Genomic DNA, 11,067 nt, shown 5'->3' with positions numbered 1-11,067 from the left:
TTAAAATTACTTGCAATAAAGCATTAAAAAATAATTTTAACAAAGATACATCTGAATATAAAAATTCGTATACTGAATAAAAGACAGAAAGATAGCATAACATAGATACATATTTTCTTATATAAGAGAGAGTCAGCATTTATAAAATGTATATAAATGTATGTGTACAGCTGTAACGGACCCCCAGCCCAACCAAGAGTCGCACTGTTGGAATCTGTATACCAAACATTTTATCAATATAATAATAATAATATTAATAATGATAATGATAATAATAATAATAATAACACGTCTTTATTTACATATCTAGAAACAATATGAAATGAAGCAATATAAGATAGGAGGGTGGCGAGATCTAGCAAAGCTACTCACCTAACCACCCTAACTCAAGAAATGTAATGAACTAATTCGCAAGGAACTACAGAAATGAGCAAAATAAGAAGCAAAATAAATAGTAATAATCGGATAGTGGTTTTTTACTCTAATTTAGGCCATCCGCTTTCGGTGAAACGTCATCAAATTTCCTGATATTATAAGAAAACAACTGTTTTGCAGCCTGTGTAGTCTTATCTTATAGTAAGATAAAAGGGACAGAATAAGAGAGTTGCTTAACCTTAGTTTGATGTCTGTATTTAAAATATCTTTGAATGTATAGAGAGTTATTAGTTTCTCATAACTTCCCTGAAGTAAGATACGTGCAATTCAAAAGAACACACACACTTGCAAGAATCGGTAATATTAATTTTCTCAGTAATTACGACAACCTTAAGACCAATATTCTTTAACGAGCTAGCGTTTTTTCCAAAAAATAATACCTTAATTTTTTTTCTCATTTATAAGAGCATCGGCAAAAAAAAATTTTGAAGCAATTTGCAAATCAGAATTAATTTGACTGTTAGCCAAGGATGAGTTTTCAAACCTAAACGATAAATATAACTGCATACCATCAGCATACTAATGCGATTTCAGATATTTTAAATGATCAGCAAGATCCACGGTGTAGATAGAAAACAAAAAGGGGCTCAATATACTCCTGCGCAAAACCCGCCGTGTAATATTAGAAAATGGTGAAAATGAGTCGCAGAAGAATACTCTCTGACTTCGTTCACTTACACAGCTTACATAGCTTTGGGTGCTGTAGTCTAGAAGTATAAGGCAGGTTACCTTTCGTTGTGTTGAAGGGATAACTTTGAACTGCAAGAAATATTCATTAAGCAGTTCACACATTATCTTTTCCATAATTTTTGAAAGTACTTGTGATACCTATGTGAGTATGCTGTTTGTTTGCTTGTTGAAAAGCGAGGAATGAATAAAAGCGTAATAAGCCGTTTGAAAAGAAATACCAAAGTGATCAGGTGATCAGTATGAGCTTCCCAAGTCAAGGACTGCTTCACAACGTTTTTGAGTAAAAATACAACTTTTTTGTTTGATTTTCATTTAGCTTTCACTTCTGATTATATTAAACCATTCTTTTCACATGTTCACAGCTGTTCTCAGTTCTCACGAGCAAACAGGGTCTGCATAGATTTGTTGTTCCGTTTAATATATAAGAAAATAATCGACCCCTGGGATACTATTACAGGTATCGCAGTATCCACATGCTTCATCCTGTCAAAACAGGCTGGTTGTGTCTTATCAGAAGGATAAGACCTTATTAAACGAATACTTTGAAGGTACGTCTGATACAATTAAATAGCTTACATAAATAGGCGACAAATTGTTTCTGAAGTTTTTTTGAAATTGAGAAAGACCGTTAAAATTAGTATTAATTAATAAATATTACAAAGCGTACATTGCTGTAACAGAAAAAAATATTAAGCAAAATAAAAACTTTACCACAAAGAATGATCCTAAACACTGTGAACTTTTCTCAAGCGTCTATAGTAGTATTTTTGAATCATCTGGCACCTCTTCACTGATATAACTAATTCCATCCCAAAAATATTTCATTGTTAATCATATATCGAAGGAAAATATAAAGAAATCTTTATGCTCTGCTTATCCCCCAAAGGGACCTGGGCTGGACGGTTTTCCTTCGATATTTTCATGCCCCTCTTTTTGCTATACGATCAATCCATCTTAACTGGTAAATATGGAAAATTGCCCAAGTCGTGCCCATTTTGAAATCTGGTTTTGGACCAATTATTCTATATTGCTAATGGACGTATTGACCCGAATCAGTACGATTTTTTTCGTAAAAGATCAATGTTTACTAATTTGGTACTTTTTACAAAACTGGATTCCTCCTGCGTCGGTTTTTGCTAAAATACACTACCCAACTCTTGTCGTGAAACTGTGGAATTTCGGTGTTCTGCTCGCCCTCCTTAAGTTTCTTTTGCGAGCGATCTCAGTATGTTGTTGTAAATGAGAAAAAATCAAAAAATACAAGTATAATTTCGGGGGTACCTTAAGGGTCGCATTTGGGTGCCTGATAGTTTGCTATTTTCATATATGATATTGGCCAGTGTTTTTTACACAGACACGCAGATGATTTAAAAATTTCAAAATCTGTTCACTCGGCGGCAGACTACGTATTGTTGCAGAGATATTTGTCAAACATTTTTCTTTGAATAGATTTTTTGTTCACCCGGAGAAATGTCACTGTGTTTTGTTTACAAAAAGAATACGAAATTTTAAATTAAAAGTGATCTCAACTTACTGAACTTTTCTCTGTAAAGGACCTGGGTATTACATTGCATGCGGAGCTTCTTTTGGAGATGCACGTAGAAAACATTGTTCAAAAGGCTTTAAAGAGTCTTGGATTTATTGTGCGGGTGACTAATAGGTTTAATAATAAAAAATAAATAATACTTTGTAGTCTTACCAGACTCGTGTCGGAAAATGCTACGCCAATCTGGAATTCAACGTATTTTAAATATATCCAACGGCTGGAGAGTGTACAACGGAAATTTGCAAATATTATAAATTATAGATTATAGAGAGAAACGTCATATCATCATTTGCAACTTTTCAAGGGTTGTTCTTCGATCATTAATATTCGTCATTTGATAAAGACACGGTGTTGTCGAAACAATTGTCATGTCATAATATATAATTTCGTGAAAATCTGAACTTTTAGTTCTTATTTATTTTGATAAATGGATTTTCATCAAGTAAAAGCCACCTCAGTTCAATTATTGAACAAATTTTGATTTATCATTTCTTTATGAAGATGGAAACAATTTGATTGAATGTCGTTTTGGAAATAATATGCTTTAATTGTAATCTCTAGATTCTTCGAAACAAGCAAACGTTCGCTAGATATCTGCTTATAACAGGGTAAAGAATGCATTTCCGAATTTTGATCTATTTGCTCTGAGCTTTGAAGGCTTTAAACTGCACTTAAAACGGTGTATCAATTACCATACTGTAATAAAAAGCCGTGATCAGTTCTTAAAATCAAAAAAATTGGGACCGGCCACTCTCGCGTTATTTACATTGTACTCCTTGTTGATGGGCACAACTTTTCACAAATAAGGAAATGTTTAATTTTGAAGTATCTCCTTTACTTTAACCGTTGGAACGAAACCGTCGTCTTCGAAGCCGGCATTAAACGGCTTACACGACTCGATCCAAGAACGTGATTGAAAGCTGTCAATTTAAATTGGAATACCACCCATACGGCATTTTCGCATTATCCGCGCCTTAATGCCGCGGTTATTGCACGCTCATTATTATTCTTAAGCACACAATATCGTCGTGTAATCTGGAGATTCAATTTTCTGCGAAAATTTACATTATCATAACATCGTACTTAGTAATTTAATAATAAAAAATTACGAGCCGAGGCCGTGTGGTATTAAATTAATTCCGATATCGGGCCGGGCCGGCGATAATGGCCCGTTATTTGGCCGAAAATGGGGGGGTCATTTCGCGCGCAAAACAAACAAAAATATTAAGTTAAAATGAAGCTATAAGATTAAATTAGATTGGCGATCGTTTCGCGGCGATCCGTGTTTATCTTACGGCTTCCCCAAACGAGCCGCAATTTGTAAACGATTTTGGGTTCTTTCATCGATGCGTATCTGCGAATTTAATTGGAAATCGCTCTTGTCTTCGTACCGTTGCCCTACGTGCCCTGACCGCGACCTCAACGTTTACTTCCAAATTAGGATGCAAAAAAGTGCCTCACGAAGTATCCTATAAAAATCAAGGGTGCGATGTTGCTTCTGATTTCCAAATTGACAAAGACAAAAAGATTAGGATGTGTCGGCTGCCATAGCATTCTGGAACTACTTAATGCAACTACGTAGAACTTACGAAAGGAGATAATCCTGAGTTACTTGGACAACACATGAAAAGATGGAGAACGTTTAAAGCCGTACTAAACTGCTCAAAGGCCTTATCAGTACTAAGGAGTCGAAGGACAAGTATATGCATGCTGCATTAATAAAGAGGCTGTAAAAAGCACACGGTGATCCAAAGCAATTCCAGAGGAAGAAAAGACTTTGCAAAAATTTATACACTAAGTTAACTCAGAAAATGTCAATATATTTTATGAACTTTTTGGATAATATCAAAAAATTAATAAAAGGAAATCTTAATGAATTGCGCCTTCACGTAATTTTTGATATTTTGAAGTCCATACATGTTCAATAGACAATAAGTCTATTGACCTATCAGGTCAAGGAAGAAGAAGCACTTTAGCTTGTTCCAGGAAATTTCTAGTAACTACGGGGATATGTGGTTAGCATTGTCTTGCTTTAAAATTGAAACTTGTACTTACTGGGTGTTGCAATATCAATATTAAAGAAAATATGTTCACTGATCATGTTCGAAGCATCTAAAAACTGAAGACTATTTCATGGTTTCTGCTTTAAAATCTTGTTTCATTCAATTTTCTATTTACCATTTATGATAGAAACTTTCGAGGACGTCACTTGAAAGGTTAAGTTAGAAGCGTTATTATTATGTTATTCTGGCAATAGCAAAAGGACCTAATTAGGTTGGCAGCCCGCAATTACAACCCGGTGGGCGAACATAGCAATTACAGTCAGGCTGGCGTGTTGCTTTCGCACCAAATTGCTTGTTGTTGGTTCAAATTCGGCGAAAAATAATACGGCGTGCGTACAGGTGAGACATGAACGTTGCACTCGTTTCAAATAACGTCTCAATGTAGGCTACGATGCCGTTCATCGACAAGAATCGATTAAACGAAAAATGATCCCGCACCTGATTCGTATAAACGTTTCGAAAATTAATACGCCGTCAGGTTTACAGTGCGGCAGCGGCGGGGATATTAAAAAGTTGCCGCCGTTAAAAACTTTTTTAAACTCATGTAAATTCCATAATATAGAACGCTAATAAAGTTAATGGGCGGGGGAGTGAAATACAAGCAGCCTCCCCTTCCCTTCCGCAACGGTAGGTGTATATATACACACACAAACTTTTTGCATTAAAATGTTTAAGGATTACGGCTTAATATTTCGCGATTTATGGCGCTTATTAAATTGTTAACATTATAAATCAGAGACGTGGAACGGCGGATTTTAATGCCGGCTCCGGCGCCGAGGCGGGGGCGGCTCCGAATTTAAACGGGTTTCATTTTGACGTCGAATGGTTTTCAGTTGTTTCGCTTTGGTTACGATAGCCGAAATTAGAAGCGGTGGCGGACGTTTAAAACTGTAGCAGTCGGCACTTTTTTGCCCTAAAAGTTGGCTTTACTGGGTAGTTCACAACATTTATAGCGCCATTATTATAAAAGCAAGTTCTGTTGAAGAGAGTTTGCCTAAAGTATTATTGAAAAAGGTTTCTCAAATAAAACCAATATCAGACTCCAAGCATCCCTTTTTTTCACAACCAATACTAAATTAAATATATAAAAACTCATCAAATCGAATTACAATGATTAAAATGTCAAAAAATAAAATATAAAATTTGAAAATGTTTTCATATTTTTAAATACGTCTCTTTGCTGAGTTTTGATAAAAACATAAGCATAATTTTTAGAAAACGAAAAACACAGTTTTCTCCTTCGACGCCTGTTCCTTTAGGAGAATTTCAATTATAAAAGTATTATCGAAAAACGTTTCTCAATCAAAACTACAAGCAATTTCCAAGCATCACAGTTTATTTTTCCTTGTAACACAAGAAGCACAGTTTGATTTAATTCTTAAAGGTTCATCCAAACCAATATAAAAATTTAAAATAAAATTCCAAATATATGTTACTCCTCACCGGGCTTCTATGTATCAAATATTATATTCAACATAATCCTTTTAACAAGGTTCTCTAATGAAAACCAACATTAACCTCGACTAAAGAAGAATTTTAGTCTCAAAAATATAATTTTCCGACACCAAAGAGTCTTCTTTTTCGAGGCACAATGTTTTATTAGGACAGTTTCAGACGATAAAGTAAAATTGTAAAATGTTTCTCAATCAAAACCAATATCACAGTTTTTTTTTTGCTTCATTGCGGTATATTAATTCAATCAATTTAATAAAATATATACCAAATCACCAGAAGCTCAGTATTCTGTATTTATTAACAATTCTATGTCATAGTTCAAACAATTGATTTTTGGCATTAGCACTTTTTATTTTTTTCTTTGAGGCACATAAATTATTTACAAAGTCAGTTCAATGTTTTAAATCACAACTCAGTGGAAGTACACTACAAAGCGCAAAGAACTTAATTTCCTCTTCTTAATAAAAATTCATTCACACTAATACCAAACGAAAAACATTTTCCTGTTTGAGGGATATCTATTTTCCCTACTTGTCTACTTTTATCGTAAACCAATATATATGAAACTTAAAGCAGTTTAGTATTTTGTATTTAGTATTTAGTATTTTGTATTTCGTACTTTGTATTTAGTATTAAGTATTTAGTATTTAGTATTTGCTATTCAGTATTTCATATTTAGTATTTAGTATTTAATATTTAGTATTTATTCAATTCAGATTTAAATTACTGTGTTCAAAAATCTAAAACATTCTCAATTCAAACCAATATCAAATTCGTCATTACTTAGACTTACAGGTAACTTTTTCTGAAAATATTCAAGCACGAACAAATATCACTTATCATCGAATATCAACCCTAATGTTCTGCATGAAATGCATGAAAAAAACAAATATATCTCGTCTTTCCTATTTAAGAACGAAATCGTGAGTATGATGCTTTAATTCACGCATACCGGGTAATACAAGAAAGTGGGAACACTTTTATACGGCTTGAGAAAGGACTTGAAATTTGGAAGGGTTAATATAGGCTGAATGTCCACTTTTTTGACAATATGTAATCGGCAGTTGCACTTTTCACTCATTGCACATTGCACATTCTTTACTCATTCATCATTCTACGTAGGATAGGATGGATTTTCTCTTTTTTCTTTCTTTTTTTTAATTTTTATTTTATTTCTGAACATTGTTTTTAGGAGGCTGTGACCATCATAAATACTATTTACCGGGTCACCTGATTATGGAAAAAATTGTAAATGCAATTTGCAAATAGCAAATTGCATTTAAAGTAATGAACTATTATTTTTTTAGAATAACCTAGTTTTCTCAAATAGTACCCTAGTGGAAACAAAAACTTTTTAAAACCAGTACTTTTTTGCAACATTTTGATATCAAAACTTTCAAAATCCGTTAAAAAATAAGGTCATAGGAAGGAAAAAACCAGATAAGTAAATACATGTTTACAAAAACAAAATATTACTTACGTGGCTTTGCTGCTATTCGTTATTAACTGTCAAGTCGATGAGATTAAAAATGCAGAAGACACTCTCGACAAGCTCATGCAGTGGAAAGAAAAATCAGATAAGTATTTAAAAAAAAATAAAATTCAATCTAGAGTGTCTTCTTAGATTCAACGATTTGAACTTTTTGTTGAAAGTGTTTTATTATAGTTGATATACGGAAAACGAATTTTTGAAGGGAAACTCAGAAGAACAAGGGAATAGAATTTTTTTCTTTTCGCATCCGTCACTTTTTGGGATAATTCAACACAATATTTTGAAAATCCGATAGAAAATAAAACCTCAACAAAGTCGGTAGAATCGATTTGAAAGTATGTTACTGTATTTTGGAACTTGGAAATAAGTGCGATATATATTTACTTAACCAAATTATTTTAAGATGAAACTTTCATAGAATGTTTCTTGTATACGACACTCCTGTAATTCTTGTAGGTCGAACACTGGAGTTATATAAATACGGTCTTTTACGTCATAAGTCTATCCCCATAAACATCACGCGCCATCCTGCTACATATTTAATGTCAGGGCAAGTGGTAAATCTTCTAACGAGTCCTCAATTTCATTTCTTAGGAATTGTAAATATCGTGCACCAGTTAAGGCACTATGAAAAAAAAAAAGGTCCAATAATTCGCCTTCCTATCACTCCTGCCCAAACACCATTAGTGAACAAAATTAAGTTAACGAAATTATTTTTCTCGTCATGTTAATCTAACAGCCAATTACAATATCGAAGTCTTCTTACAAAGTCAAGTTCATGAAGATGTTGATGAAGGTTATACTTAAAAGAATGATAGCCGTGTTTTTTTTTTTAATTCTCTTCACAGATTCTCTTGAGATGTCTAATTCTAATGCCATTTTTCTTAGTGACGCAGCTGGATTCACGTTGACGTATTCCAGAACATTGATTTCGATTTCTTCACATATAATAAAATTATCATGTCTATTATTTCGTGGATTTCTCATTTTCAATTCCAGCTTTCTAAAGAAAGAATGTGTGGGGAGATTTTTCTGCAATCCCCGTATATCAGAAACATATAAACTTTTTCTTCATTTGCAAATCGATAACACGACAAAATCGACAATCAGATAAAAATTTACAAACTGTCAGAATTTTCAATGATGCCGTCTCGATGCTGAATAGAAAAGCAAAGCCGCCTAAGTAATATTTTGTTTTGATTTTGAAAATTTTGGTGTCAAAATGTTGCAAAAAAAGTACCGCTTTTAAAAAGTTTTTGTTCCCACTAGGGTGCTATTTCAAAAAACAATGTTATCCCAAAAAATTCATTCCATTAAATGCCATTTGCCATTGGACAAGTAAAGAAAAGTTTCATTTTGCAAATTTTCACACGATCAGGTGACCCGGTAAATAGTATTCATGATGGTCACAGCATTCTAAAAACAATTTTCAAAAATTAAATAAAAATTTAAAAAAACAAAAAAAAGAGAAAAACTATACTACTATACTATACTATATATACTATACTACGTAGAATAATCTCCTGAATCCAAAAATGCAGAAAAATATAGGTTTTGCCATTCAAAATTCGAGAGTTACTGTGGTTTCCGCTCAAACCGGAAGTACAACCATTGATTACATATTATCAAAAAATTGGACATTCAGCCCATATTAACCCTTCCAAATTTCAAATCACTGTCTCAAGTCGTTATAGAGTTATACAAGTTAGTATTACGGTATGGGAGATTGCGTGAGATGCGCACTCAATATAGTCCACCTCTTAAGTGAGAAACGAGTAGCAAACATGCTGCTGGGAAAATGAGCACTACGTCATACTCGATTGCTTCGGAGGGCCCCTCCGCGTTTTCAAACGACACTTAGGGATCGTTAATGGCAACTGTTAAGTGACAAGTTCCAAAACTATATAAGCAAAACGGGGAAAACTAAATTCCCCGCCCAGATAAGCAAGAAAGTTGGGGTTGCGAGGCGAGACCACAATCTCGTCGGCATTTGGCACCTCGAACTTTCGACTTATTAAATACAAAGTCGAACCCGCCAAGTTCGCAAAGTTCCGGATCTTATCACTGTTTCTAACTGTCGGCGCGACATCTGGCGGTGTTTTGGAAAATGGTAATGCGCGATTTTAATATCTGCATCGACGAATATTGTCGTTGGGTGGCGGGCAGGGCCTAGCTGCACGCACACACACTCAGGTAAAGACCTTTGTTAGCATTATCTATAAATACGTCCCTCTTATAATAATAATAATAATAATAATAATAATAGTAATATTATTACAATTGCAAAGTAAAATTACTAAACGCGAAATTAAATCTTAGCTATCTTAACCTATTTTCCTAATCTAACCTAATCTTATGGGGAATCTTATAATTTTGATAAGACTTTGAAAAACAATTATTTGAAAACAGAAAATAAAAACAAAAGTGATGAGACGATAATACAATTACTAAGTTTAAAGCTACTAAGACCTTTTATGCTGCTCGATACTTCATTATGTGCTGTGCTGTTCTGTTTTTTTGTTTTTTAATTGAGGAGGAAATGTTTCATGCACACCACGCGCGTGATGATTTGCGTCGTGGTAGTGTGCGACTCTCCGAGGTTTCGGACTACTCACTAAAACCTCCTGTTGCTCCAATCGTTACATCCGGAACCGTCGTCGACATATCTTCAGGTGGAAGCGATCACCCTCGCTCCTTCCAAGTTGAAGGCTATGTGATCTCGCTTGTCTTGTCTGGTGCTAGAATGAGTTGGTGCTTTTCCATCCAAGAGCTTATTCTCTCCAGACACTCATTTCTGTTGCCCATCTCCAGGCCATCGGCGAATCTGATGGTCACGGCATCTCTTGTAAGTTTAATACGGCGTCATATAAGACGTTCCACAATTTCGGTCCCAAGACAGAACTTTGCGGAACCCCGGCCTCAGCATCTAGCTCTGTTCTGTTTATCTTTTTGGTTTGACTTATATATAACCTTTTGTTTCGTTGAAACTGTATCTGTTCGAGTAATATTTTTTCATGATTCACATATAGCATTTTGCTCCTTCTTCATATGGTAACCTATGGGCGTGTCTGCTTATCCTTGATCCTGCCTTGTTTGTTTTTGTCTTTCAAGTTCGTCTCTCTCTTTTTCGCACAAAATTCTTCTTAACAATCTTTCATAATTCGCCAAATTTCTGCCCGTTCCACCATCTTTGGTACAAGGGAATCTGGATCTAGTGCACAGCCTATTGCGCCATATGTTTCCTCCCTTAGCTCTCCCCATTTCGAACACTCGAACAGAGTGTGTTGGGCAGTGTCAATCTCGGAGCAGTATATGCAGCGGTCCGTGTGGTCCTTCCCAAATCTTTTAGCGAAAACTCTAAAACAGCCGTGCGCGCTTAGGGCCTG

The sequence above is a fragment of the Cylas formicarius genome, unplaced genomic scaffold (assembly GCF_029955315.1).
Source record: "Cylas formicarius isolate icCylForm1 unplaced genomic scaffold, icCylForm1.1 PGA_scaffold_9__14_contigs__length_23061073, whole genome shotgun sequence".
NCBI lineage: Eukaryota > Metazoa > Arthropoda > Insecta > Coleoptera > Brentidae > Cylas > Cylas formicarius.
Note: the sequence above shows the minus strand (reverse complement) of the source record.